This window comes from Apium graveolens, chromosome 11, assembly GCF_009905375.1.
Source record: "Apium graveolens cultivar Ventura chromosome 11, ASM990537v1, whole genome shotgun sequence".
In the NCBI taxonomy this organism is placed as follows: domain Eukaryota; kingdom Viridiplantae; phylum Streptophyta; class Magnoliopsida; order Apiales; family Apiaceae; genus Apium; species Apium graveolens.
In genome coordinates this window covers 111,456,658-111,462,936 of record NC_133657.1, presented here as the reverse complement: position 1 = coordinate 111,462,936, position 6,279 = coordinate 111,456,658, and positions in this window count along the sequence as shown.

Below are 6,279 nucleotides of genomic sequence, written 5' to 3'. Positions count from 1 at the left end.
CTCGACGGATGATCACTATCCATCGAGTTTGATCATCTATCGGTATACTATTTGTTAATAAAATCAATTACTTTTATGGAATATTTTATGACTCGACGGATAACTGATTTATCCTCATCCGTCGAATTGTCTTATTCTTAGCCGTTGATTTTCTAAACATTATCCATCGAGTATACTTACAGTTTTTAAGCATAACACGATGGATAATTGATATAATTTTTACAGTTTATTTGTTTTAATGGCTACTTTGGGCAATTCTTATTGGTTACTTTATTTTACTTTATTATTTTTTACAATTATTTTTAAGATAGTATAAAAGCTTAATTCATTTTCATTACTTTTCTTTTATCATTCTCAAATTATTTGCTCTAATTTCTTTCTTTCTCAAAAGCACTTACTCTCTCTCTTCCAGTTTTTTACTCTCTTACAATGGCACATGTCGTCAAGATAATGTCTCAAACTGGATTTATTTATGAGAAGAACAACTTCACTGCTCTTGTGTACAAGGGGATTCAACAGTCTGGTGACTACCACAAGATGATGGATTTTGTGAAGAACTGCAAACTTAACTATGCCATACTGGAATCACCCACCATCTAATGTGAGGTTGTTGAAGAGATGTGGACAACTACTACATACAACTCAGATGATAAGACTATCACTTTTACTATTAAAGGTAAGGAATTCTGTGTTAATAGTGATATTATTAAAGCATGTTTCAAGATTCCTGATAATACTGTAACTTCACCACACACAGACACTGACATTATAACATGCTTAACTCCATGAACTATGCACTCTCTACTTCTAAGTTAAGTGAAATTAGGAGGTTGGGTCTTAGGAAGGAATGGAGTTATCTATGTGATGTAATTACTAAGGTATTCTCTAGTAAAATCAGTAATTTTGATTCTGTCAATATCTCTATGCTTAACATGCTTTACATGCTAGTTACTGATAAGTTCTCTAACTTTAGTGATCTTGTTTTGTTTGAGTTGGGGTTTAAGTTAGGGGAGTTAAATAAAAGGGATATTGATGCCTAAAATTAAGGAAAAGATAACGCATCTATTTTTATCATGAAGGAATAAGGCGCGGTCTACAGATATGGGGAGGCGCGCCCTTATGCTTACAGGAAGATTAATGCTAAAACATTATAAATAATCAAGGCGCGCCCTCATTAGTGAAGGAGGCGGCCCTATTATTACATGAAGAAAGGAATTTGAATAATTCACTAAGTTAGCTTCTCACCCGTGGAAGGTCTTAGGGCGCGCCCTAAGTAGAAGAGATGGCTTGGATGAGATTTCAACATGATTACTTGGACGGATTCTTTAGATGATTCAAGGAAGAAGGAGATTATTATTACTAATCTATTTGCTGCAGGTATTCTATTAAAGAGCTCATTCCTGTAATGCAACCACAGGACGGTGGTGTCTGTGGTTAGAGACCTCCAGGAGTATGCATGGACGGGAGTCCTCCTCATGTAGTCAATGAGTGTCCTCATTGGGAATGTGGGGTAAATTCTAATGTGTGCTTTGGGAGCTCTGTCTCTGTAATCAACGGGTATCCTCGTTGGGAGACTTTGGAGTATCCTGCACTTTGCACCCAGAAGTTTGGGATCATTTGTCCAGCAATCAGGTAGGGGCTTCTTATCCGGGGGACAAGGATGCGTCCAACATTTGGGGTGAACCACGGCTATACATGCGTCCACAGATTAGAGAAACAGCTGGTAGCGGAGGGTTATCCTTGGCCAGGGAGATGTCTTATCCGTGAAGTCTCGCAGCGGCGGACGAGCCTTGGGCCTTTGTGGTTGGGCCTCATCGGCGGACATTCCTAAAGTTAGTAGAAGACGGTTTTCAGTAGGTTTCGTACTAGGACTCGGGACAAGAGATCTAAGCCCGTTAGGTTTTCTTGTTCCCCCAAGAACTACGTTAGCTTGATTCCCTATAAATAGGGATACATAGGCAAATTGCAAGGGGGAGTCTTAAGGAGCCACCAGCAACCCTAAGCAATCTCAGCATCCAATTTATCACAACCACCACACTCTGCTCACTTTTCAGGAGAAGAACCACCATCATAGATCTTGATTCCGGCGATGAACCTCAAATTTTATTGTTACCAAATTCCTCCATCAACACAAAACAAGACTCTCCGTTAACAATCTTGCGTGAAAAGCTGGCGGATGCCATGTTAAACGAACCTCAAGAAAAGACTGGTCCTTTCATTAATCCACAACAACCTTTGCCCCTTTATTCTTGGTATCAGATGACATCAATCTGTATTCAAACTCATTGTATACTACTAATTTACCGTTGTTCCTCATAGCTAACACATTCCAATTCCATATACTAATTATAGGCAGATTAAAACTAATCTTCTTTTCCCAATAATCTTCGCCTGTTTTTAATAACTGCATGTTAAAACCACTCAAACAAGAAGTCTTCATAAAAAGGGCAATTGTTTTGCCATATACTTGAAGTGAATGATGAAGGCAGATATTACGAACAAGCTCATCTAAAACGTCAAGGTGGTAGAGGAAGATCCGAACATATTCTTATACTCTTCAATATTTCCCCTCAATCATACGATATACGTTTCACTATGATTGACAAAATATAACCAATACGAACACAAAATTTACACAAACCATGAACACGTCAATTTTGTGATTGACATTCAACTAAAGGGGTCAATTTTGTGTATGGCATTCAAATACACGAAACCGCCCTAAATTACTAATGATTTGTCAGGTCAATTTACTAGGATATTGAAACCTCACTGTACAACACGACGTAGAAACACCTGCTTATACGTACTTGGTGCATGATCCACAAAACTATCAAATCACACACACGACTATTCCACCCAGCACCAAATCAAACTTATCCAGGATAGAAAGATACCTAAAAGACTAGGTACTGATTTTGTAAGATTCTTTGTGGGCAATCTAATGGTTTGTATGATCATATAAATTAAGAGATATTGAACAATGAAGATACAGAGAATATTAAAATTATGAAGCTACAGAGAATACTTGAAGAGTAAAGATTTAGCTAGAGACTCTTCTTTAGCAAAATCAAGATGTTGTACTTTTGCATTTCTCAAACACTAATTTGTTTTAAGCATCATATACCAAAGGGTTTTAACTGTATGGCGATGGCGATCTTATGTGGTAAAAGTTTATTCTATATGAATAAATTTTTAGTATATAATTTTTAGTATAGTTTGACCATTCTAATTTTAACGTGTTAAAGTGTTATAGTCTAAGCTATAACATTTACTTTACTTAGTTTAAAACCATAAGATCAGTTTTTTTTATCTTTGGCGGGAAAGTTAGTTAAACAAAATTTTCAATAGTTCCCTCCCTGTTAGTTAGATGCTTAGCTGTCAAATTGTTAGCTGGGGAAAAATTGTATAAGGCACAAGTCTTGTAACAGATTCAGGCATTCAGAAAAATATACACATTGTGTTCTTACTTTCTCATCTTCTTCTCTCTATTATTCTCATCTCCTTCTTGTCTTACTTTCTCTTACACATTTTTTATACAATTGTTCGTAAAACTTAACATAGAGATTCTCTACATTAAAAATGGTATCAGAGTTGTCTTTCTTGGTATAATTGGGGTTGGCCTGCGAGGAAGAACACACACGAATTAAGTAGTGCAGATAAGGTGTTTGATAAAAGTCTGAAGAGAAAGTCTGGCGTATAAAATAAGAAAAACGGCTGCTGCAATGGATGAACAGATTAAATCTATGGATCAAAGGTTGGATTCATTTGCTAAACGTCAAGAAGCAATGAACAAGAATATAGAAGAAGCTTTGGGAAAATTGGTGCAAGCTATCAATGATCTGCAGAAACAGATAGATACTCAAGTAAGATTAGATCATGGCCAAGGATCTGGTGGATTTAATCTTGAATCAGGTAATTCTTCTATTCGGAACTTACCTTTTATGCCTAAGCTTGAATTTCCTAAGTTCAATGGGTCTAATTCAAGAACTTGGATCAAGAATGCAGTAAGTACTTTGAGTTGTGTAAAATTTCTGATGATCAAAAGGTAGATATAGCTTCTTTACATATGACTGATAAAGCTGAAGGTTGGGTTACTAGTTATTTGTCTGCTAGGAAGTATGTGAACTGGGATGAATTCATTGTTTATGTGACTAGTAGATTTAGGGATGAGTCTGGTATTAATATTATAGAGCAATTTAATAAGCTGCAACAAACATATAGCCTTGAGACATATATTGATGATTTTGAGAATTTAAGATCTGTTATGCTTCAGAGTAATCATGTATTGCCTGAAGGTTATATCCAGGATAGTTTCATTGGAGGGTTAAAATCTGTAGTAAAACCTTTTGTGACAGCATTTAAACCCACTTCAATCAGTGATGTTATAGAGTATGCTAGGTTGCAAAAGGAATCTTTGATGATTAACAAAGTCACAAAACCTAGTTTACTCCTAAGGGCAATGGAATTACCCCTTTCTTGGCTAATACTAAACCACCCTTATTACCAACTCCTGTAGTTCAAACTAAGTCACAATCCTTACAAAACCAAGGTAGAAATACAAGATATATTCCTGCAGATGTGAGAGCTGAAAAATTGCTAAGGGGTTGTGTTATTTTTGTGATCAGAGGTATGAAAGGGGACATAAATGTAAATTCAAGGAACCTCAGTTATTTACGGTTGAAGTTCCAGGGGAGAGTATTATAGAGGATAAGGAAGAGGGTGTTGACGAGGTGGTGGAACCATGTATTTCAGTAAGTGATTTGGTTGGTAACCAAAATTTTCAGACTATGAGGGTTAAGGGTACTGTACATGGAAAAATATTACATATTTTAATTGATTCTGGAAGTACACACAATTTCTTGGATCAGGAGATGGCCAAGAAATTGAACATTTCTACAAAACAAATTTCTTCTCAAGCAATCACAGTAGCAGATGGCAACCATATCACTTGTAAACAGATTTATGAAAATTTACTTGGGTAATGAGTGATAAGGAATTTGTAGTAGAAGCAATGCTGATTCCTTTGGGTAGTTGTGACATGGTATTAGGGATTCAGTGGTTAAGCACTTTGGGTCTAGTATATTTGGACTTTCAACAATTGAAAATGGACTTTTTGGTTGACAATGAACTAGTAGTTTTAAAAGGAATTCAGCTGAGAAAATTGAAGGTAATTGGAAAACAACCATCTGCTAAAATGCTGAATAATGCTGCTCAACTATATTTTATACAACTATGTCACACTTCTACTGAGGTTGACATGATATTAAAGTGTTCAAACAATGACACTGAACATCCAGAATTACAGAAATTGAAATCTGAATTTCAAGCAGTGTTTGAAGAACCATTGGACTTACCTCCCAGCAGAGGAATTCGGGATCATCAGATACCTTTACTCCATGGTTATGGACTAGTAAATATTAGGCCATATAGGTATCCCTTGAAACAGAAGGATGTGATTGAATAGTTGGTACAAGAACTACTTGAAAGAGGGATCATTCAAGACAGTGCTAGCCCATTTGCATCTCATGTAGTGCTAGTAGGAAAAAAAGATGGAACTTGGAGACTTTGTATTGATTATAGGGAATTGAATAAGAGAACAATAAGGACAAATTTCCAATCCCTATAATAGAGGAATTAATGGATGAGTTAGCTGGTTCCACAGTATATAGTAAGTTGGATCTCAGGTCAGGGTATCATCAAATGAGGTTGAATCCAGAAGATGTTTTTAAGACTCCTTTTAAGACACATGCAGGTCACTATGAGTTTTTAGTTATGCCATTTGGTTTAACTAATGCTCATGCATCCTTTCAGAGGTGGATGAATACTGTTTTCAAACCATTACTCAGAAAATCAGTGTTGGTATTTTTTGATGATATCTTAGTTTACAGCAAAAACCTGGAGGATCATTGGATGCATTTGAGAGAAGTTTTTCAGTAAATGTATGAGAATCAAATGTATGCCAAGGAGTCTAAATGTTCATTTATTGTATCTAAAATTGAATACCTTGGTCACTTTATTTCAGCAGAAGGTATATCTACTGATCCTAATATAATCAAAACAGTGGCTGAATGGCCTACTCCAAGGACTATTAAGCAGCTAAGGGGTTTTTTAGGATTATCAGGGTACTATAGGAAATTTATGAAGCATTATGCTATACTCTATAGGCCTTTGACTAATTTGTTGAGAAAAGGTGCTTTCTCGTGGGATGAAACTGCTCAAATAGCTTTTGAGAAAATTAAGGAAGCTATGATTTCAGTACCAGTTTAAGCATTACCT